The sequence below is a fragment of the Notechis scutatus genome, chromosome 4, assembly GCF_049901735.1.
Source record: "Notechis scutatus isolate UNSWTSFEM ecotype Mainland chromosome 4, rNotScu1.2, whole genome shotgun sequence".
Taxonomy (NCBI): Eukaryota; Metazoa; Chordata; class Lepidosauria; order Squamata; family Elapidae; genus Notechis; species Notechis scutatus.
The window spans coordinates 82741710-82767240 of record NC_142012.1 but is presented as its reverse complement, the minus strand read 5'-3'; the positions used below and the strand labels follow the sequence as shown (position 1 = coordinate 82767240).

Sequence of the window (25531 nt, the reverse complement as noted above, 5' to 3'; positions counted from 1 at the left end):
TTTCCTCCCTTCTGCTTACAGTGATCAGGCAAAGTTTCAACTCTTGTCTCCTGACCCATTTAGATTATTGCCTATTTTTGAGCATTGACACCATGTACTTTATCAAAGAAATTGTGCTTTTATTATCAGCTGCCTTCCTTTGTGCTCAGCAGGATGCTGCATTAAAATCTGACCAATTACTCGTCATCCTAATCCCTGCATTATCCCTGTTTGCCTGGGATCTTGCAAATTGTTAATTTGGGGGGGAGAGAGATGAAAGAAACAATAAAGGAAAAATGGCCATGAAGTGAGCCATGTGGAAAAAGATGGCTCCTCACAAACAAGGAACCATCTATTTTGAGAGATATTTACTCTTTGGCCAATGAAACAGCTTCCTTTGTTTGAAAATAATTAAAATGGAAAGATATTGGATGCTGTCCCATCTTCAGCCCTCTGGTTTAACTAGACTGTAGTGATGTACATCTCACAGAAGATGGCAATATTCATCTTTTTTAAAACCTTCATGGAGATGTTCTGTAGGAGCCAATGATCCAGATAATACCCTTAAAGCAGCACTGGACCCTTGCAACTTTCTACAGTTAATTATTTCCTTCATAATAGGATTGGATTCCCTCTCGCTCGCTCGCTCTCCCCTATCATCTATCATCTATCATTCCATCCAGCATCTATTCCAGCATCTATCTATCTATCTATCTATCTATCTATCTATCTATCTATCTATCTATCATCTATCTATCTATCTTCTATCTATCTAAATCTCTCTTTCTTCTATCATCTATCATTCCATCGAGCATCTATCTAAATATCTATCTCTATCATTTATCTGTCTATCAGTCCACCTAATTACCTATCACTATTTATCTACCCATATACACATATAGGTCTGTATTTTATTAATGGGATATATTAACATGTCAATTTATTGGGCACATCCAAATGTACACAACCAATGCCCAGCTAAATGCAAGGCACAAATGCCCTTTTTGTAATAAATTTGTGCACAATAGGACAAGCAGACATCAAAGAGAAAGAGAATAAATTTTGAAATTCAAAATCACACAAGCTAAAATGGATGGAATCACCTTCTGTCCAGAGTCATTTATATCTTCAGAGACATAAATTTATTTGCTATTACATGGTTCTTACTTTTTGCCAACTGCAGCCTACTGTAGATCCTGTTTCCAAGTCACCATGTCCACCAAAAATTTAAAGAATAGAATAGAATGGAATGGAATGTAGGGGAGGGGAGTGGAGAAGAGAAGGGAAGGGAAGGGATGAGACAAGACCATGGAGGTCTTCTAGTCCAACCCACTTCCAAAGTAGGACACACTATTTCATAAATTTTCATCCATTGCTTCTTGATCTGCCTTCAGGTGCTTTGGAGAATAGCTTGACTGTTTTGTTTTTCTTTGTGGCAGACCTTTATATTTTGGAAGGCTGCTATCATGTCACCCTTAGTCCTTCTCTTCATTAAACTAGACATACTCAACTCCTGAAACTGTTCTTCACATGTTTTAGCCTCCAGCCGCTTAATCATCTTTGTTGGTCTTTTCTGCACTATTTCTAGAGTCTCAACATCTTTTTATATTGTGACAACCAAAACTGTTTACGTGGTCTTACCAAAGTAATATAAGATGGAAAGATTTTTTCCCCATTTTATTCACAAGGAAGTCCTGGACTGAGGAAACAAAACAAACAACAAACAAATCCTTCTTCCCCTGAGGAAAATACAGCAGCAGATTAATTCTGCACTGTTGCCATGAAAACTAAGTGCCCATCTCCACAATATTCACATATTCATTTGAATAGCTTGATTCAAATAAAATTTTACATCTTTAATCATGAATCTGAATTAATAGCTTCCGGGCTCTGTGTCAAACTAGATTCCAATAGTGTAAAAACCCAGTGTTGCTGTGCTAATATTTCATTGTGCAAAATTGCCTCTAAAATCCTCTTTAATTGTTCAAGCCAGGGTGAATGAATAAAATTTTCTAAAACATGTTGACCTGGATCTAATCTATCAGTTCACTGATTATTAGTATTCACAAATACCATTTTATTTCCTTCTGAAACCAGGGGCTAGACTGCAATTATTTTGGACAGGGCTAGAATTAATTTCCAGACTGACCCTCAATCTGTGACCCAAAGTAGCTGCAAACCAACAATTTATATGTGCAATAATTTGATTTGATTTATGTGCAATACCCACTTATTTTATTTTTTATTTACCTTCTGGTTACATTGACTGTATAAATGATTGGGATTTGATTTACCTCAAATTTCCTGTTAAAGTCACTGCTAGTGCCCTAATTACCTTCATAAGCACATTGCATGTTATTTTTTTCCTTCGAAGTTTCGACCTCTCTTGTCTAGAGCATCAGCTGCATCAAACCCCTTACATCATCTCTAATGATTCTCATTTCATTTCCTTCCCATAAATCTCTCCCTCTAATTACTTGGGCTTGCTGAGGAAACAGCTGTGCTAAAGAGTTCTGATTTTCTAGCTCTAATAAAATTGTGTTTAGTCATTCTTCTACTCTTATTGCAATCACAACAGAACAGAATAGAACAACAGATGGGATGGTACCATCTAGCCCAACTCCCTCTCAGGCAGGAGACCCTAGACCATTCCAGACAAATGTCCAGTCTCTTCTGAAAAACCTCCAGTGATGGATCATCCACAAATTCTGGAGGGAAGCTGTTCCACTGGTTGATTGTCCTTCCTGTCAGGAAGTTTCTCCTTAGTTCTCTCCTTGATTAGTTTCCATCTGTTGCTTCTTGTCCTGCTTTCTGGTACTTTGGGAAATAGATTTGAAAATGTGATTTGAAACTTTTTACAAGAAGATGGAGGATAAATCCGGAGGATAGGAGAGATGAATAACCTCCTCCTCCTCTTCCTTCTCCTCCTCTCCCATTGCAAACCCAGACTTCCTAATCCAAACCCACTACACCTCCTAGGAATTGGATAAAAGTACAGAGAAAATATTATTGCAAAGAAAGAAACCTCACCTACTCCCTTTGCTACTTTATGAAGGATCTCCATTCACAAGAATTTCATATATATATATATATATATATATATATATATATATATATATATATATATATATATATATATATATATATATATATATATAATCAGCTTTGCTCGTTTTGGCAGAATCTCATCTGCCATCATCAGCCTTCTGTATTGTGTTCGTCTGTGAATCAGACTTTTACAGTTCTATATATATATAGAATAGAAGGAAAAAAGGCTTTTAAAAACTCCTGTAGACATTTTTAGCATGATACTATTAGATTCAAGCAAAATGTTCAGAGTCTAAAAGTTTAACTTTTCCAGCTATTTGCAAAGCATAATCCATTTTTCCCCTCTTGCTGCCAACATTTTATACCTTCCTCTTTTTCCCACTGTTCCTGGAATGCACGTATGTGACCATACGGTTCTTGTATCTCTCGTGAGCAGAGACATCTTTTAAAATCTTCTCCCCTTACTCCACGTTACAAAATAATTACATCCGAAGCTGTGTTCCTGTTAGAGGGATGGCAACCTTGAGAAATAATTTAGACACTCAATTCCTTTCTGATTTACTGTTGCATTTAAATATATTTCCATATTTACCACAGTTTTCATGGAGGTGAGATATTAAAGGAAGCACAGAACATTAACACCGAATAAACTAAAGCTGATTCACATCATGAGGAAGAAAAGGACACCATTTAGTTCCATTTTTATAGTACCTTTGTGAAAAACAACAAATTTCAAACAGCTTGGAAAACAAACAAATCCACCCTTAGCTCCCATCTCTTGTCTATCTTACAATTAGCTCTCCTGAACAGACAACAGATAATCAGAGTTGGAGGGGACCTTGTAGGTCATCTAGTACAACCCCCCACCCAAGCGGGAGACCCTACACCATTTCTGACAATTGGCAATCCAATCGCTTCTTGAAAGTCTCAAATAATCCTTGATTAATCAAATAATTATTTATCTGATTATGCTTATGAAACTACTTAGAGCTTTCAACTCATGCTCTGCATCTTGCTCTGAACCATAGCACATAGTAAACATCCTGCATTAAGGTATGAGATCATAGTGCTGCATCATTCCTAGTCTATTAAAAATGTTGCTATTAGTTGAGTTGAGGATAGAGATGTTTCATATTTTCTTTTGCTCCAGATTTTTCCTCCACCATTTTTAAAAGAAAGTTTCAATTCTCATTTTCAAATCTATTCTCCAAAGCACCTGAAGGCAGGACAAGAATGGAATGGAATGGAATGGAATGGAATGGAATGGAATGGAAGAGAAGAGAAGAGAAGAGAAGAGAAGAGAAGAGAAGAGAAGAGAAGAGAAGAGAAGAGAACAAATGTTAGAAGGAATAGAATAGAATAGAATAGAATAGAATAGAATAGAATGGAATGGAATGGAATGGAATGGAATGGAATGGAATGGAATGGAATGGAATGGAATGGAATGGAACGGAACGGAACGGAACGGAACAGAACAGAACAGAACAGAATAGAATAAAATAGAATAGAATAGAAAATAGAATGGAATAGAATAAAATAGAATAGAATAGAAAATAGAATGGAATGGAATGGAATGGAATGGAATGGAATGGAATAGAATAGAATAGAATAGAATAGAATAGAATAGAATAGAATAGAATAGAATAGAATAGAATAGAATAGAATAGAATAGAACAGAACAAATGTTAGAAGGAATAGAACAGAACAGAACAGAATAGAATAGGATTGAATAGAATAGAACAGAACAGAACAGAATCTCAGACAAGTGACTGTCCAGTCTCTTCTTAAAAGCCTCCAGTGATGGAGCACCCACAGCGTCTGAAGGCAAAGCTGTTCCACCAATTAATTGCACTGACTGTTCGGACGTTTCTCCTCAATTCCAGGTTGCTTCTCTCTTTGATCAGTTTCCAACCATTGTTTCTTGACTTGCCCTCTGGTACTTTATAAAATCATTTGACCCCCTCTTCTTTGTGGCAGCCCCTCCAATACTAAAACACTGCCCTCATGTCTTGTCACACCTAATTCTTCTTTTCCTTAGATTAGCCAGACCCAAAATCGGCAGCTGTTCTTCCTATGGTTTAGTCTCCAGGCCTTTGATCATCTTAGAAGCCATGGATGGAAACTAATCAAGGAGAGAACTAAGGAGGAATTTCCTGACAGTGAGAACAATTAACCAGTGGAACAGCTTCCCTTCAGAATCTGTGGATGCTCCAATGCTGGAGGTTTCTAAGAAGTGATTGGACAACTATTTGTCTGAAATGAGATAGGGTCTCCTTCTTGAGCAGGGGGCTGGACTAGAAGACCTCCAAGACCCCATCTAACCCTGCTAAGTCCCTCCTTGCACACAATAATTGCAGGGAATGACTTCCAATATCCCTTCCAATTCTATTATTTCATATTCTGTATTCATAGCATTTCACACCTGCTCTTCAGAATTTAGTGGATTCACTGAGTTCCTAAACTGATCCTGGCTAATATTCATTTTATATTATACTCTGTTTTGGAGTAAAACAACCTGCAGTCTCCATTCAGCCTCTAAATGAAGCTAAAAAAAAAAAAAAAAACCTCCTTCAATCTGTTTCTCCATGCTATACCTGACAGGAATGTTCTCGTTGTTCAGATCCTTTCCTAGCACTCCTGGCATTGTTTAGAATGGATCATTCAGGATCTGTGCAGAAGGAAATCAAAGGTAGAATCAAAGGTAAAATAGATGACATTTCTATGCCATAATCACATAGTCTTTACCTATATCTACTTAAACTCTGGACTTGTAGAAAGCTATCTTATGTTGAAAGCTTGCCAGTTATATGACTGGTCCAGTCTGCTCTGTATTTTCAAAACTGGGGAGCAATTTTGGTTGAGTAGTTTAGATGAGTTTTTCCAAGCTCTTCCTGGAGATCCTGCAGAGATTTAATTTGGGATCATCTGTGTTGTGTGAAACCCATGTCTTTGCACTAAGCTACCGGTCTTCCTGTAGGTAATGTAAAATGACACGAAGACAGAAGCAAGTATCTTCAGTGCTTGACAATGCAGAAAATGAAGTTAAACACAAGGTGGAAATGTATTATGGGCTAGAGCCATGTTTCTAAGTTCACCATCATTATGTTGTGTCTTCACTACCATCTGGTTTAAAATCAGCTTAAGGGGGATATAAATAGGTGGAATGCTGTTCTCACTTAGGTTTAAAATCTATTTGTATTAGCTATGCTTTGTTTATTCAGATTGACCAGGCTACTTGATCCAATAACTTCTAATTTGTTTTTTTTTTTTTCAAAATTCTCAGTAATTAGCCTTCCTTCCTTCCCTTCCCTTCCCTCCCTCTCTCCCTCCTTTTCTTTCTTCGTAAACACACGTCATTTTAGAAAAGAGATATCTCTTTCACAGAGTAAGAATAAATCTTCCAAGAAGAGGCTTCTTAAGATACATGTTTTTAAAATAGTTGAAAAGAGATATTTATTTATATATTGATCAAATTTATTTTCTGCCCATCTTGCGGTTTGGGCAATTTTGAACGACTGAATTATAGATGTATGCTTTAAAACATCCCTTGATATGCTTTTGTTATACAAAAATGTTATAGAATTGATTGACTGATACCATCTATTAATCAAGATTTTTTATTTAATGTTTAGAAAAAAATCAGATTAAACCATAACAACCACCTGAAAAAAAGAGTCAATTACATTTCTCTGTCTAGTAATATATGCTAATTTTACTGTTCTAATTTGTTCTTATTGCTTTGTACTCTCTCTTTGCTCACTGTTTTCACAGAGTTTATCACTAGCTGGAAATCTCCTTTTGGTAGCCAAGCTAAAGAATTAGGACTTGTAGGAAAAGTAAATGAAAGTATATAATTGCATGCCAGAGTGAATGTTTTGCTTTGCTTGCAAAGAAAACAGGTGGTAGAAATGTCATTGCCAGTATGTTGGCTGCATAAATTTCAGATAACAACAACACTAATAATACTAATATTAATAATATTTAACTGGTTCATTGATAGTGCAATATCAGTTGATGCACAAATTGAAGAGAAACAGCTAGAAAAAAATAATAAAATATCATGATTTGCACATTGAAGTTGAGCAACTGTGAAGGAAGATACCAATGGTTGTACCAATAGTATATAGGAGCCCTTGGAGTGATACCTGAAGGGCTGCCTAGGTGCAGGGAAAATTTGAATTTATCAGACCTGAATATCCTCAAGAATCTTGGGAAACTCTAAAAAGTATGATGATAGAAGCCCAGACCAGCACAATACCACCGAGAAAGAAAAACAAGAAATCCAAGAAGAAACCAGTATGGCTACACAAAGATCTCTCTGGCAAATTGAAAGAAAAAAAGGACAAGTACAAAAAATGGAAAGAAAGACATAAAACTAAGGCAGAATATCAGCAGATAGCCAGAATCTGCAAAGACGACGTCAGGATAGCAAAGGCTCAGAACAAACAAAGACTTGCAACAAAAGTCAAAGATAATAAAAAAAGTTTCTTCCAACATATAAATAACAAGGAAAAAATCAAGGAAACAGTTGGTCCACTAAAGAGAGAAGATGGCGAGGAAGTAACAGGCAACAGAGAGAAAGCAGAACTGCTTAAATCATTCTTTGCATCCGTCTTCACGCAAAAAGAAACTATAGCTCAACCCACCAAAAACATAACTGTAAAAGACAGTCCAGGGCTCTGGTTTGAGTTCCTTCGGCGATAGACAGAAATCTGTGATCGTGCATGGTTCGGTCTGGGCTCTCCGCTGGAGCACCCCGAGCCGGCTGGTTTTGGGGCTAAGCCACCCCATAGAGGTGGTGAAGAGGGGGAAGACTGCCAGCAGGGTTGAGGAGAGCCAAATCTCTCCTCCTCAGCTGGCCATTACTCCCTTTCCCAAAGACAGTTGCAGCGGTGGTCAGAAATGGCCACCTCAAAGAAGAACTCGACTGGAAAAGAATGTGCAGGAGGAAGATAAGAAGTGAAAGTTTTGGCTGACCGGGTTAAATTGTAAAAGCAACAACTAAGGTACCCTGGAATTTAAACTTACAAAAAAATAACATCACTCCCAAAGAAGAGTCGGAAGCAGCGAAGAAAAGTGAAAAGGGAAAGGTTTGGGTTTTTTTTCTCTCCCTTTCCCTATACTGACAACTAAGAGACTTAAATAAGAAATCGGAAAAATCCACTTTGGCATCAACAGGCAATTAAGCTGAAAATAAAACAAAACGTCAAAGGGATAATAAAGATTTCTGGACACTAAAAATTTTTTTCATAAGCAGGAAGGGAGAGAAAAAGAATAAAAGGGCAGGATCTGGAAAGAGGGAGGGGACTGCCTGGAATTAAAAAGAATCTACAGTAAAACTTCAACAAGACTTCTAAAAGATACATTTTAACTGAAACTTTGTAACTAAACAGTAAAACCCCAGGAAGAGAAAGTGAAAAAAAAAGAGCAAAAAGAAACAGATTGCGTGTATTTGGATTACTTGGTGATCTTTGGATTCTTGGTTATTGCATTTGAATGACTAAAATTAGTCGGGTGGTTGTTTAAAAATTTATACAATGGCACTACTTCTGGATGAATTGAAAATAGAACTTAAAAAGTATAAAGAAGATGCACAAGAAGGGAGGGGTTCTTTTGGCTTCGTTTTTCAATTCTTAGAAATGGAGATTTCTAAGAAAAAGAAGTTACAAAGGACCGGAACAAGATATAGAGAAACAGGACCTATTTAGAGATAATGAGTGAAAATTTAACTGAAAAAGAGATTCTGTAAAGGTACATGAGATTGTATTGTTATATTAGTAATAGAAATAACTTTAGAAAATTGGAAACAATGTATGATTAAAATGAAGGATAAAATAGTTAGTGTAATTTAGTGAAATGTTTGTTAATAAAATAAGTGAAGAAGTATGATATTTAATTGAAAAGTAATGTTAAAGAAGTTAATATTTTAATGAATATTAACATTAATGATAGAATTGAATTGGAATGGAATGTGTTGTTTTAATTACATATATTTATAATATTTTCTTTTTTTAAGAATATAGTGTGTATTTTAAGAATGTACCAAGCAGAATCCAAATGGAAGTTATGTATTATATTGAATGTTATAACTTTAGGGTATTGAAGCTTAAATAAGAGTTAAATGGATAAACTTAAAAGATATAAAGGCGTCATACTCCAATCAGTAACTACAGGAGAAACTTTGTTTAATGAGAAAAGATAATAGATAATTGAAACAGGAAAGACAACAAATATAAATATAATGATTTGAATTGAGACGAGATAATTAAAATAAAACTGAGAAAATTAAAAGAGGGGAGAAGCTATGCAGAAAATGTAAACAGTAATAAGATATGGAATAGAACATAAAAATGAGCATGAAACTGAATTTGTGTCTGTACGAAGAAATGTAACCTGGGATTACGCTACTTTCAAAAAAGATGTTTTATTTGTATTTTTTTGTGAAAACTCAAATAAAATTTACTAAATAAATAAATAAACAAAAGACAGACCAGAAATAAAAGTTAAAATAAGCAAACAAAATAGTAAGAGAACACCTGTCTGATCTTGATGAAAACAAATCACCGGGGCCTGATGGATTACATCCCAGAGTTTTAAAGGAGCTGGCAGAGGTCATCTCAGAACCACTGCACCATATCTTTCAAAAATCCTGGAGCACCAGGGAACTACCAGAGGACTGGAAAAGAGCTTCCCATCTTCAAAAATGGAGAAAAAAAACAGACTCAGGAAACTATAGACCAATCAGTCTAACATCAATACCCAGGAAGATACTGGAAAAGATAATAAAAAAACAGATCTGCCAACATCTAGAAACAAGTAAAGTAATAACTAGCAGTCAGCACAGGTTTGTTAAGAACAGATCATGCCAAACCAATCTTATTTCATTCTTCAACACTGTGACTAAATTAGTAGACCAGCAAAATACTGTGGACATAATATATTTAGATTTCAGCAAGGCATTTGACAAAGTAGACCACAACCTACTTCTTAGTAAGTTAGAAAAACGTGGAATAGATAGCACCACCACTAGATGGACTCACAACTGGCTGGTAAACCGTACTCAACAAGTAGTCCTTAATGGATCTAAGTCTACCTGGAGGGAAGTAAGCAGTGGGGTGCCACAAGGTTCTGTCTTAGGCCCAGTACTCTTCAATATCTTCATTAATGACTTAGATGAGGGAATAGAAGGGGAACTTACCAAATTTGCAGATGTTACTAAACTGGCAGGAATAGCTAACACCCAAGAAGATAGGCTCAAGATCCAGATGGATCTTGACAGACTAGAACCCAGGGCCATATCTAATAAAATGAAAGTCAGTGTAGAGATAAGTAAAGTCCAACACCTAGGCAAGAAAAACCAAAAGTACACATATAGACTGGGTGAAACCAGGCTCAATAGCAGTAACTGTGAGAGGCATCCAGCTAAATAGGACAACCAGCTAAATAGGAGCCAGCAGTGTGCAGCAGCAGCCAAAAAAGCTAATGCAATCCTAAATTGTATTAATAGAGGGATACAATCAAGATCAAGGGAAGTACTAATACCACTCTATAAAGCCTTAGTAAGATCACACCTAGAGTACTGCATCCAGTTTTGTTCACCACATTATAAAAAAGATGTTGAGACTCTAGAAAAAGTACAGAGAAGAGCAACCAGGATAATTAGGGGACTGGAGGCTAAAACATACAATGAACGGTTGCAGGAACTGGGCTTGGCTAGTCTAGTAAAGAGAAGGACCAGGGGTGACATGATAGCGGTCTTCCAATATTTGAGGGTCTGCCACAGAGAGGAAGGGGTCAAGCTATTTTCTAAAGCACGTGTAGGCACGTGTAGGCCAGACAAGGAATAGTGGATGGAAACTGAACAAGGAAAGATTTAACCTGGAAATAAGGAGAAACTTTCTGACAGTGAGAATAATCAACCAATGGAACAGAAGTTGCCCTCGGAAGTTCTGGGAGCTTCATCACTTGAGACTTTCAAGAAGAGATTGGACTGCCATTTGTCAGAAATGGTGTAGGGTCTCCCGCTTGGGTGCGGGGTTGGACTAGATGACCTACAAGGTACCTTCCAACTTGATTATCTATTAAATCTGTTAAATCCTGACTTTGCAAAAAAAAACAAAAAAACCACTTTACTCTGAACTGCTTATATTCATTGAATTCATAACCTGGCTAATATTCATTTTATATTATGCTCTATTTTGGAGTAAAACAACCTGCAGTCTTCATTCAGCCTCTAAATGAAGCTAAACAAAAAAACAAAAAAAACTCTCCTTCAATCTGTTTCTCCATGCTACATTTGACAGGCATGTTCTTCTTGTTCAGATCCTTTCCCAGCAGTCCTGGTATATACTCAGATGTTACCTTAACAGCTCTTTTAGGTCCTTGGTTAGAACTTGAATTGTTAAGTTTTTACCAGTCCCAGTCTGTGAATGGAACTGAAGATTAAATAATAGCAATACCAATAAATAGGCTATTTAAATATCATAAGAAGCATAATGGCTTAGCGATTAAATATGCTGGATCAGCTGGAAAGCTTACAGCTTGGATTCAAGACCCAAGCGCCGTATGACAGGGTGAACTCCCATTCCTTGCTGCAGCTCCTGCCCACCTAGCAGTTTGAAAGTAAGAAAATGCAAGTAGATAAATAGGTACCATTTTGGTGGGAAAGTAATAGTGCTCCACATGCTGGCCACATGAACACAGAAAATGGCTCCCTCGGCTAAGAAATGGAGGTGAACACCACCTTCTATTGTCAGACATGACTTTACCTTTATGTAAATATAATTTAAATTTTGGCAAAGGCACACTTGAAAAATTATGTAAAGGGATATAATTTAAAAAAATAATAATAATCTGAAAAGGAGGCACTTCTCTTGAGGATTTATGGTGAGCAAGGCAGAGGTTCTTAATATCAGGTTGTTCTCTAGATAAAATACCCAAGGTTCTCTGAAATTAGTTCAGAAGGACTGAGTCTTGATAAGATGAGCAATTTCTTCAGATGAGTTCTGAATATTGATAGCTTATTGTTGAATTTTATTTATAGCAAGGGTGGGTGTAATGAATGTGGAGGTCCTTCCTGAAGTAAAGCCTCTGATGAATTTCTGTAAGGCGGAAAAGCATTTTGTTTAATGTTGCAAAATCTCTCATGGGAGTTCTAGACATCTCTAATAATAAGCTGATTTTTTCCTTTAAGAAAAGAATTGTTATAGAGGCAAAGTTACTGAGAAATTGTGAGTGATACAATTATATATCTCCTAATACTTCTCTACACTATGCAGTTCAAATACATAAGGAAATATTGATTAAACATATTTCTGGCTTAAAAGGATATATTGGTTGCTGTCCTATGGGATATCATGCTGTACATCACAATAATTCTAATTATTCCTGGAATTTAGACCTCCTACTTAGCAGGAGAAGAAACATCGAGGAGTGTCAATCAAAAACAGACTATGGTGAAAAGAAAATTTCTTGTTGTGCGGCTATGATGAGAACGATGATGAAGATGAATGCAGAAGTGAAAATAATTTAAATCAGACAAAACAGAGGAGAGATGGGTCAAATGAGATACAAGCCAGAACAATGCAACATGGTTATAGTTCCCCCCCATCGTATTTATGTGCATTGATATCACATTCATTTCCTTCATCTTAGAACTGAGAGTGGCATCAAAGAAATGCAGTTGTTGATTAATGGTGGCCCATCCACAGCCAAGTATCCATGTGACTTTTCCAGTGGGGAAAAACCCAGTGGGCTGTTACGAGGAGAGAGCAGGAAGACTGATTGAAAGTCTCCTACATTGGTAAGCAACCTGAATCAGGAACTTCCAAACCCATCTGGTTACTAATGAAAAATCAAAGATGAATTACTGAGGGAAATTTTTCTTGTTCACCCCTTGGACTCTGGTCCCTTTTGTCACACCGTCTACGGAATATCCATAAAGATTTCGCTTCGTGAGACCTTAGACGATACCATTGACATGCAAATGGTGGACGGCAGTGGGAAGCAGCGGGACTTCTATAAAACCCTGATCTACACTCCCATAGCCTCGGAAGCAGCCAGAAGGTGGCCTGTGGTTATCTTAATTACCCTTGGTTTAGAAGAAACAAAAAGCAATGCTACCTTTGAGCTGTTGCAGAACCTCCAATACTAAACATCTCTACTTTTTCACTCTACATAAAAGGGAAGGAAAGAAACAGAACCACAGCAAAGCAATCCTGATTCCTTCATTGTTGAGGGAAAATAGGGAAATTGACTTAAACTTGTCAATTTGGCTTGCTTTATCTGGGCAAAAAAAGGGAGAGCTGCATAGTTGAACTTTCTCTACAGAACTGAACCTCAGGAGCTCAGGAGGAAGGGAGGAGCAACAATTATCTCCAATTAAAAGAAATGAGTTGGGGAACACCACTTCTATTTCATTAACACCCTCCTTGAACAGCTACAGTGTGGGTCAACCATGAGATTACTTGAACTCAGCTCAAAGAAAACATCACTAAAGCAAAGAATGGATGTGATATTAAATGTAATATGTGATATTAAAGGGTATCATTTAACAGTCCTCAATGCTGTGTCGATCAAGATACCTCTAAAAAGGTCAGGAGGCATTATATCAAATGGTTTATTTTATTTATTTTTATTTTATTTTATTTGTCAATTGCTTACATGATAATAGGTATAAGTATAAACATGAGTAAGAATACAGGAAATAGGTACGAATAAATGGGAACAATAGGACAGGGACAGTAGGCATGATTGTGCACTTATGCACGCCCTTTGCAGATCTCTTAGGAATGGGGTGAGGTCAATAGTGGTTAGTTTGAGGTTAAAGGAGTGGGGGTTAGAGGATGTAACAACAGAGTCAGGTAGTGCATTCCAGTTGCTGAAGTCGTACTTTCTGCAATCAAGTTTGGAGCGGTTAACATTGAGTCTGTATCTGTTGTATGCTCTTGTATTATTTTGGTTGAAGCTGAAGTAGTCATTGACTGGTAGGACATTGTAGCAGATAATTTTGTGTACTACGCTTAAGTCCAACCATAGGCGGCATAGTTCAAGGTTGTCCAAGCCCAAAATCTCAAGCCTGGTGGTGTAGGGTATTCTGTTGCAAGCAGAGGAGTGTAGTACTCTTCTCATGAAGAGTACTACAAGAGATGTTCGTTATGCCTCTCAATTTGTTCTACATGGGATAAGACTTGATGATGATGATGATGATGATGATGATGATGATGATGATGATGATATCCATTCAGCTGTATCCAGCTCTTGGTGGTTCTATGGGCCATGTGTTTCCATGTCTTCCGATCTTAGAGTTGGTGAATCACATAACAATTGTTGGCCCCTGCCCATGTATTGTTCTCTAACAATTTTCCAGCCTTCTGTAGTCTTACAAGAGATGGGATCATTGCAACATCATTGATCATCTTGAGATCTGCCATACAATAATTGATGGCTGGGGGTCTGCTTTGCATTTTCCTGCTCTAGGGAAGAGTACCTGAAGGACAGTGAAGAAGATCTGGAGAGGCAACATTGCAACTCTTGGCAACAGCAGAAGTAAAAGAATTGGAGAAAAATCTCAAAACACAAAGAAATAGAAGTGGAATTACTGTGACAAAGGAGAAAGAAGTATCCACAGTGATAGGTGCCTTGAGTGCCATCCCAAAACAACTGGAGCACTACTTGAACAACATGGGCATTGACAAAATCCCCATCAGTCAACTGCAAGAGGCAGCTTTATGTGGAACAACTTTCTTTCTGTAACGATACCTTTGATGTTATTAAGCGACAGCATCTGCCTATCTCAGGTCCTTGGGAAGGACGTGATAGGTAGATAAAAATGCTATATCCAGTTTAAATATCTGGCTAATTGTGTGTGACCAACCATAACAATAATAACAATGTTTATACAATATACCGGGCTTCACACATGCATTGTTAAAAGAATGTATTATAGTTGCCATGGGTATGCTGAAGAATAAACATGCTTCATGAAATAACTTCTTACCACACTGGCTGTCAGTGCTCTCCGACCATTCTTCTAATTGCAATTATGTGAGTTCTCCAAAGCAAAGTCACAGCATTTTTTAAGGCACATTTTGATTACCAATGGAGGGGAAAAACCTTCTCTGATAGCCCAGGACAATTATTATTTCATAAGCCACCACTGCCCCCTATGACCCCTTTTTTTTAAAAAAAAAATGGGGATTTGGTTATTTGTACATCCACTTAGGGGTTGGAAATAAAACTTTACATGGAAAACATAAGTGGACATCACTTAGCAATTTCTCATAGACATCAAGTCACATTAAAAGAAAATGTAGCTCAAACTGCTGTTGATTACTTAACTGAATATATATGTAGCCTCTGAAGCCAGCATTATACCAGGAAGGAGAAAAAGCTACTTATGGCTGTTAACTTAATTGGATATGAAATATTTGTTTCACTATTCCTATTACAAAATAATTTCTCTTTTTTTCTGAACGATGCAATTTGTCACAAAACTCGAAGCCAAGCGTCATATCAATTTTAGGTAGCCAAGAATGAAATGATTGGGAATAATTGTCACATTTATCTAGAATAGAGAAATCAACAATTATTTTTGGTAAATTAAGGTAAGAGCTCTTAGCGGACATTTAGACTCTCTTTGGCAATTTGGAGGATAATCTTGTTCATCAACACAAAAGCCTCTTTAAATTATGCATTTTTAAAGAAAACTACAATTTACTATCACATGAAGCATTAATACTGCCCATTAATGTTTAATACATACATTATTAAATTTTTGACTTTGCGGAATTTTCAAATAACTTGAGCAGAGAGAAAACACCATAATAATATTTTATTTCCCTCCTTTTTGTCTAACACCCTTTACTCGAAATAGAATTTTCTGTAAATCCCAGGGATTTAAACATCAGCATGCAGAGAAGAGCTCCAGAATTTGTCCTGAGGCAGCCAAATGTATTTGCATGCAAGGCAGAAATGCTATAAATTCTAGTATTTAGCCATAGCTGAGATGGATACTAAGATCAAGAATTATGTTATGTTATATCTGATTATTGTATATCTTCATCGATAAGAGAGGATTGTGGTGGCTCAAGAGATTAGAATGCTGGGCGTGTTGAATGTTTGAGACCTTTTGCTGCCTTGGGGAAGGGCAAGCTCCTGTCATATGCTGCAGCTCCTGCAGACCCAGCAGTTCAAAAGAGGCAACCGCAAGTAGATTAATGGGTATCACTTCAGTAGGCAACTTCATGGGGACATTAGAGGAGCTTCCAACTGGACATCCCCCAGGCAACGGTGATATCACCTACAAATCCTTTCACCACTGAAGCACTTCCGTTTCACAGAAGGAAAAAAAATGATGAGAGTTACGGGTGAATCCTAAGCATTCCTCATTCTGCCCAGAGGTATTCAGGGGATGTGAAAGATTCATTCAAGTTCAGCCAGTAAGAATGAAGTAAGAACTGCTGAGAGTAGAGGTCCAACTTAAAGCATCCTTGGCTAGTTTCTTCTTGAGTAGAAAAAGGAAAGGGAATCCTGCTACTCATTTGGGTCATTGGTGACAGGCTCAAACTGTTCCCAGTGTTAGGAAGGTTCTCTAACTTTTGGTTAGAATCAGTTTATTGGAAGTTTTGTATGGTGGTTTGACATTGAAATGAGACACAGGGAACTGTCTCTGAGAACAATGCCAACCCTGAGAGAACTCAGGTAGCAGTATTTATTGAGAAAACACACAAGCAAAATATACAGTATGCATATTCAGAAAACAATGACCTCAACAGGAGATTACTTCACCAGCTTGAGAACACACAATCTTGGAAAATCCCAGATGTTACCTTGCTAGGATGAGATCATACAGCCACGGAAAGTCTCATGGGAAAGTTTGGAAAGTCCCATGAGAAAGCACAACTGTGTATCTTGTACCTTGAACTTTCACCCATTTTCTCTATTCCTTCTAAACTGGCAGAATCAAAACAGAATGAGGCACTCTGAGCAAAGATACTCCTACCCCCACCAAGAATGCCCACATCTTCCTAGACTTACTGCTAGTTATACAAAGGCCTTACAGAAAATGATAAAATGATCAATAGGTTATATTACCACATTCCCTCCTTTTTTATTTATTCAAAGATAGGGGTGTTTTAGTGGCATAGTACACAGTTCCCTCATGACCTGATCCCTCACGCCGGAAGACTGAGGTACACATTTGTAATAGATTAGGAATACATTGAATAAAACAACATAATAAGATACATATAGCAATAATAATAACAACCCCTTGCAATAAGGAGCGAAACCAAGATCCATCAGGAAGCCAGGACCACAGACTGTCCCAGAATGATGCATTAAACCCATCAGCTCCAGATTGATGCTGAGCAATACGATCTTCCATGTCCTGAACAGTTTTTGTAATGTTTGGCTCATAATTATGTATAAAAACACAACAATGTGAATGAATTAAAGCACAAACTCCTCCTTGGGCAGCTAACATAATATCTAAAGCATATCGATTTTGCAAAGTAACTGTACGAATTTCAGACATTTCTACATTAATCATCTTAATATTCTTTATAGTATCATTAAACATAGCAACAGTAAAATTATTTAAAATATGAATATCTCTATAGTTCATAGCAATTCCCAAAGGCGGGATAAGACCTCGAGAAATTTGTGTCCATAGATTACCTCCCTGGTTAGACCTGATTCCAGCTCACGCTTGTTGCGGATTCTGCCTTCCGGCAACTGATCCAGTTTATAAATTACAGGTATTACATACCCCAATGTGCATATCCCAGACCAATTCCCGGGAACCTCCCGATACCCATACTCCCCACATAGGAACCACACATCATTCCCCATAGCCCAAGGCTCCCCCCGGGCTACCTCAGAACCATTCTTCATCTTCTCAAGATATTGACACATATAGCACTGAGGAGAATTGAACTGAGGGAGACAGGTATAATTCTGCACACTGCTATTATAACAGATGGTTGGCATTTGAAAAGTGACATTACACCTGGACCAATTCCCTAGGAAAGTTCCTCCAGAGTCATTTCGGGTGAAGCATACATACGCCCTTCCCTTTAAAGACACCTTGACCTTAGCCGTCACATTCCGATTATAATGTGTGCATTTTTTTCTTTTTGAACATCTGGAATTGCTCTGTTGTAGCACAAGACAACTGTTTTCTCCAGGTTGCATTCTTTATTAAATCTTTTTCCTCAAAAAGGCACTCCATGCAATGTTAGTCCTTTTCCCACTCTCCCAGGAAGGTGCATACACAACCAACAATTGGTGATGTTCAAGTTTTTGGCAGTTGTGCGCAAATCTTTAATGTAATTATTATCGGTCCACAAATCATCGCCCAAATCTCCGGCACGCTGAACATGCTGTCGCTGCTCTCTCCGCACCCGAGCAGCCCAGGACAGATTAGGCAGAATCAACAGGATCAGGAACCACAGATGCGCCATCCTGCTGTTCCGAAACTTCCTTCACAGGTGCCTGCGAATGATCAGGCCGAACACACCGACCAGGAACCCAACGAATTTGACCAAGATGTTCAACTGCTGCATAACCACGTCCCCACGTTATCAGCTCAGCAGGAACCCATGCCGGATCTGGAAGGAACCGCACCAACACCCGAGGTCTCACCGCATCTGTAGAAGGAGAAGAAAAATGCCTGCTGGCCGCGCTCGCAGGGGGGTTACCAGACAAATTTAAAAAATTTAAAGTATACAAAGCTAGATTTAATTGATCTTGAATCGCCGGAAGCCCCAGGAGCTTCCCTCCTTTTTTATTTAATTTAGTCAACATGGTCTTGAGCGTGGAATTATGACGTTCTACAATAGCTTGCCCAGTAGAATTGTATTCCACAGACCATTGTTTAGGTGTACCAGCAACTGAAAAAGTCTTAATGCAATGATTGATGACATGTTTAACCATCTCACCTCTTTGAGGGGTAGCCATTAAAAATCCTGAGTAAGTATCCACAGTCACATGTATATATTTCCAGGGCGCAAATGGCGGATATTGAGTAACATCCATTTGCCAAATCATTGAAGGTTTCAACCCTCTGGGGGTTAACTCCCATAGGGATATTCGTGCCCTGCTTTGAACAAGTTGGACATTGTTGAATTATGGCAGCAGCTTCTGCAGTAGTAAGTTTGAATTGCTGTGCCAATGCTTTAGCGTTTTGATGAAAATAACTATGACTGTCCCATGGCTGGACAGTGAGGACTGAAGTTACAGCACTGTCAGCTTTGGCATTACCTTGTGATAAAATTCCAGGCAAATTACTATGACTACGAATATGAGCAACAAAACACACATTCACACGCTGCTCCAAACATCCTTGTAACAACAAAAGCAATCTTAAAATATCAGGTGATATTCCAGGAGACAAATAAGAACCTGCTACAAAGGGTAACAAATTATACACATACAATGAATCCACTATTAAATTAAAATCCTGATTGTGAAAATTTTGAAAAGCCAAAACTACAGCAGCAAGTTCTGCCTGCTGGGCAGACTTCTGCTCTGATGTCACTTTTGTATGCCAATTTCCAGATTTATCTTTCCAAACACAAGCACCAAAAACTTTCCCTCCATCAGTAAAAACTGTAGGAGCATCTGATATGCCCAATGGTATCCTTTCTTACATTTTGGGCACACTGATTTAGGACGAACACCCTGTCCCATTGATCTCTTATTCTGCTGACTTTGACCTCCTCCAGGAGCCCGACATTGCGCTTTAAAATGTCCAGGCTTCCCACAATTGAAACAATTCCCCTTTTGAGCATGTCCTGTTTGTAAAGCCAGAGCTAAAGTTTCCATGTTAAAAGACTGACTCCCTACCTTTCTACATGCATTAATCAAATCCGTGATTTCTCGCTCCCCACTTGCTATAAGTGGATTTAAAATCTTTTTGCAATCTGTGTTAGCTTGTTCTACTGCTAACTTAAAAAGCAACTCTTTCTGGGCGAATTGATTATCAATTTGTCTTTCTATAGCCAATTTCAATCTGCTAATGAAATTTTCATAGGGTTCATTGTTCCCTTGTTTGATGTTAGTAAAGGTCTTCTCACCACCTTCGCCGTCAGGGAGAGACCCTATGGCTTGAAAAAATTATTTGTGGGAGAAGAATGAACCCTTCCTCAGGCATACCATCTCTCTGTTGTTCCACTGTTGTAAAATTACCAGCTCCGTAAAGCTGATCTGGGGTAACATTTGCTGTTCCCCTCTGGACTGCCAGCTGTCTCCATTTCTGATCTAACACCAAATATTGAGCTGGAGTTAAAATCATATTCAACAGAGCTTTCCAGTCAGCTGGAATCATTTTATTTCCATAACCAACTGCTTCTAACAATGCCTGAGTATATGGCGTTCTAACACCATATTCTTTTGCTGCTTGCTTAACTTCCCTCAAAATTCTGAGCTGTAAAGGCTTCCACTCCCGCTGCGGATTTAATGCAGCATCCATGACAATTTCTACTGGATTAAGTTGAACTTCTACTCCAAACTCCACCAAATCATCTCCTGATAGTTCCCCTCTATTCTTTGCTTCTTGAATAGCTGCAGTAACTGCATCCACCTGAACCCTTAAAGGTAAACTCTTATCCTCTGACAAAGTATTTCTAGCGCCAGACAGTCCCCCAGATTTATCTGGAGGTGCCGTCAGCGGCAACAAACGTACCGCATGGTAAAGCGGCAAACCTTCTTCGGGGGGTGATAGGAGCGGTTGTTCATAAGTAGCTAATGCATCCATAATCACTCTCCAGGTTAACAAAATTGAAGAAGGGGCACGAGGTTCCTCGTGCAAAAATTTCCCTATTTTTTTCCAGGACTCTACTTTAATACTACCTCCCTCCGGATATGACTTAATATTTTTCCAAACATACTGTAGTAAGTCCTCAATTTCTTTCTTTCCTACAGCACAACCCCTACTGCCAATTCCAAATCCAAAACTATTCCCAATGATCCCTCTCAATTCCCTGATGTGCTCTTTCTGAGCCTTCGAGAGATCTCCCCCCATACTCACGAAAAGAATCTATCTTCGTCCAGCGAAGAAGATGAGGGCCCAGTCGACGTCCGCGACGATGAGTATAGGATGCGGAAACGTATAGCCTTCCAAGCTATCACGTCGGGGTCACCATTTATGGTGGTTTGACATTGAAATGAGACACAGGGAACTGTCTCTGAGAACAATGCCAACCCTGAGAGAACTCAGGTAGCAGTATTTATTGAGAAAACACACAAGCAAAATATACAGTATGCATATTCAGAAAACAATGACCTCAACAGGAGATTACTTCACCAGCTTGAGAACACACAATCTTGGAAAATCCCAGATGTTACCTTGCTAGGATGAGATCATACAGCCACGGAAAGTCTCATGGGAAAGTTTGGAAAGTCCCATGAGAAAGCACAACTGTGTATCTTGTACCTTGAACTTTCACCCATTTTCCTATTCCTTCTAAACTGGCAGAATCAAAACAGAATGAGGCACTCTGAGCAAAGATACTCCTACCCCCACCAAGAATGCCCACATCTTCCTAGACTTACTGCTAGTTATACAAAGGCCTTACAGAAAATGATAAAATGATCAATAGGTTATATTACCACAGTTTTGTGTCCTGAACTCTGAAATGCGAGAGGATAGGTCTTGACCTCGTTTTAGGTACCACTTTCAGGTTCTTAAAAGTGCTACCATGTTTCCTCCCACAATCACCATTTTTTTTAAAGGTTAAGATGCTAAGCACTTTCAGTAGATCTTAGTGCTGAACATTTTTGTTGCCCTTCTCTTACTGCTGCACCCATTTTTTTAAAAAAAAAATGCTGAGCATGTCAATTTATCTCCAGAAATAAAAAGTAGAAAGGGCTCTAAATATTTGCTCAATGATTATAGGTAGCTGTTTCAATGAAATTGCTAAGCAGACTATGGTTTATTTGTATCTGAGAAGGTAGCAGCACATGGAGGACCTTGTCTAAACTCAAAGCTTAAATTGGGCTGGGTCTAGCTAGTTCTAGTGTAGGATATTGCCAAGGAATTCCATGACGATAGGCTACAGTGGGAAGTTGAAACATTCAAGAGGAAACAGTTCTATATCTATGGAAAATAAAATTTCATGGGAACAACTGCAATGTCTCCAAGAATTATCATTATCAACAGGTCATAAATACAACATCAAAAGTAACAGAAACTTTTAAAGCCAGATCATATTAGTTTAGCTGACATAGTATAAAAAGCAGAAATAGAGCAGGAATTTACATTTCCATGCATGCAATTGAACATCAATTAGCCTGAGCCTTGAGAGTGAAGGTGAATCTGAGGCAACCTACAAACCCTGCTTTCTAAATCACTCACTCTTTAAATGTCGTTATTGGGATGATGAGACTTGACAGTTCTTTTCTAAGGACTTTTATAGATGAGACATTTGTGATACAAATATTATTTTCCTACCTGTATTCCTAACATCTCTTGTGGTTTTACTAAGCCAACATGTGTCTGTGTGGGTCATTCATTGGTCAAGAAGAAATTAGATTTGTTATTTTGGGGCAGTTTAATCTTAATCTTATACTGTGACATTTAGATTCTCTGTGAACACTAAAGTGCTGAAACTAGCTACTTAAAACCATCTAAGGCTCCTGAATTCTCTTTTTGGCAAGATGCCTTCTTGTTTATAAGGTCAAAAAGTTTCACCTTATCTCAGATGAAGGACATTTATAAAATAAAATAAAAATCTGGACCTTCCTTAACAAACTGAGCCTCCTTTGAATTTTTGAGAGACTTTTCCCAGCTTCATCTCTCTGCTAAATACCAATTTCAATGAATACCCACTCATGGGTACCACTGAAATGAATTTCTTAGGTCTCTTTTCAGGTAATACGTTTATCTTCAAACCTGATAAAATATCATCTGGGTTCTTCCTCCTTAGCCATTGAAATAATTTGTGAAGTCTTGTAAGTCTGACTAGTAATAAATCTGACAGTGTATGAAATGTTACACAGCTTGGCAATTGAAAATCTTTGAAATCCTATGATTATAGGTAGCTCTTTCAATGAAATCACTAGGTAGACCATGGATGTCAATCAGCTGTCTGCATTTCAGCTATTTTATGCTGATCATTATTTAAATGCTCCTTTTTATTACAAGATGAGCTGTTAAGTTTTGATTGTAACCTTGTGCCATCAGGTGAATATTTTTACAATGTCTTCCATGGGCTTAAGAAAGGAGGAAGACAATGAGGGTCTTCTCTAACTTTGGGAGTGATTCACAAATTACAGGTGTGGAAAACTACAGTGAAATTGTGAAGTCTACACTTTCTTTGCATTTTGCTCTGGGGAACAATCACTCCATAACAAATTAGAGATAAATGGAGCCTCTTCTTAATGTCCCACAGCCCAAGATAGGTTGCCAGTCTTCTCATAAAGTCTTCAAAAGGTTCTCCAAATGTTTCCAAAATTTTATCACAGGTGTGTCTCTAATATGTTGCTCCAAATCTTTGAAACTCTGAATGCAAGATACTAACCCTACATTCACTCACACTGATGGTGCTACCTAGTCAGGTAATGAAACATCTACAAGCAAACAATCAAACTTGGAGAGTTGGAAATGATTTCATAGACAGTACATGATTAGCATAGTAAATAAATTTGGGTTTCCTGAAGAATTTACAAATTGGGCCCAGATTATATATGTTCCTCTCACATCTAAAATAAAGTTGGTGGTATTTTTTTCCCCTTCATTCTTCCGTATTATAAAGCAAATATCCATTTTCCACACTGATTTTTAATATTGGTTTGAAAGTTGTAGCTCCTGCTGTTGGATTATGATACATGTGTTTCATATCTTAATTTTTTTAGAATAATGATGAATACTATATGCCAGTTACGTGTTACTTATTACATGCCTGTATTTTATAAATGTGTTGGAATAAATTGCAAGATAGTCAGTAACCAGTTCAAAAGTTAAACTATGGCCAATAGATAACATATCTTTATGCATTCATTATCAGCTTCCTGTTTTATTGAGTACATCAATTATCTCCAGGTTCTGTGTAATAGTTTGCAAATTGTTACAGTAATTTAAGCAATTATTAAATCCATGTTACAAACCCCCCTTTACAATTCTTTATAAAATTACAAATTTTGTTTGGTGAAAAATCAATTTGACATGCAAACTTTAATGTCTGGATGAAATAAAGAATTAGATATCTTATTTTTCATAGACAATGGGAAGAGGCATTAACATCAATAACCCAAATGTCAGCAGAACTTAGATTACATCTTATTCAACAAAAATAATAATTCACACTTACTGGACACCATTGCATTGGTAGAGAATGAGCTTGAGTAAATCTTGCAATGAGAATAACATTTCATTTAAACTTATGTTTGTACAGCATCCATTTGTTCCATTTAGGAGAACGTTATTACAGGTATAAATTCAACCTTGAGACAAGATTTAATATTCTCAGTTGTTCATATTCCTTGGAGCTATGTTTGGGCACAGAAAGTGGATTCTCCATGCCCTATTTATAGCTAAAAGATTTATTCTTCAGCATTGGAAAGATAAATACATGACTTCAACGATAAGCTAAAGTTCTCTAGAGTCTATGTTATTAGCAACTTATTAATAAATCACAATCTGTATTTACTGGTTATGGATGATTGTAATGAAATATACCATGGATATATTGTATGTCTTCTATCTTTTGTTTTGTTTCTTTTCTTAATGCTTTTTTTCAAGAGGCAACTGGACTTTCTGGTTATTCTTTACCATGACCTGGATGACTAAGAATCTCCATGGACTTTTTAAAAAAATATTTATTTTATGTCATTTCTTCTTTCTGACTTTTGATGGTTATTTTTTCTTTCTTCTTTCTTCCTTTAGATACGCATGATCCAGAAGAACAATGAATGTCTATGGAGTTCTCTGGAACTCCACCCTGTAACATTTGGTTGGGCTCTTCTACTGCTGTCCAAACTTCAGCGGCAAAATCCCAACTTTTTTGCATGATTTTCCAGAGATTTTAAAGGAATAGCAAGAAATAATTAAACCTCCAATCAACTTAGTGCACTCATTTAACCTTAAGAAATTCTACGTTATCTATGATTAAAAAAACAAGAGCCAAAAAGTTTTGCCAAGGTGGACTGCTGCCATTTCCATTGTCCCTACAGGGAAAATGGGCCCCTACAGATGGGAAAACAAAGATGTCCTTTAGATAAACAAAGTAAGGTGAGAACTACTTGTGCTTATTTATCTTATCTGCTGATAAAAACAAACTTCATTGGAGCAGTACTCACTACTTGTGAATAGTGTTATCCCAAGTAAAAACTGCATTGTTTTCCCACACAACTTTCTCACACCCACAGAAATGGGCCACAAATTAAGCAACAGGAGATGCAGGTGGTGTGCAAGGAGGTAAGAGACATCTTATCTTGTTAATCCAGAGGGGGTGGGGAAAGGGATATTTTTCTGGGACACAACTGGTTGAAATTTTTGAGAAGC

At 37.6% G+C, this 25531-nt stretch overlaps 1 long non-coding RNA gene across 1 annotated transcript in view; it reads left to right on the top strand.

Annotated features, from left to right (window-relative positions):
• LOC148130806 (uncharacterized) overlaps nt 1-25163 on the top strand; it is a 70842-nt gene extending 45679 nt beyond the window's left edge. The window contains exon 3 of the long non-coding RNA XR_015749626.1: nt 24914-25163. This is a non-coding gene — a long non-coding RNA (uncharacterized LOC148130806). The remainder of the gene's footprint in view (nt 1-24913) is intronic.
• The last annotated feature ends 368 nt before the right edge of the window (nt 25164-25531 follow it).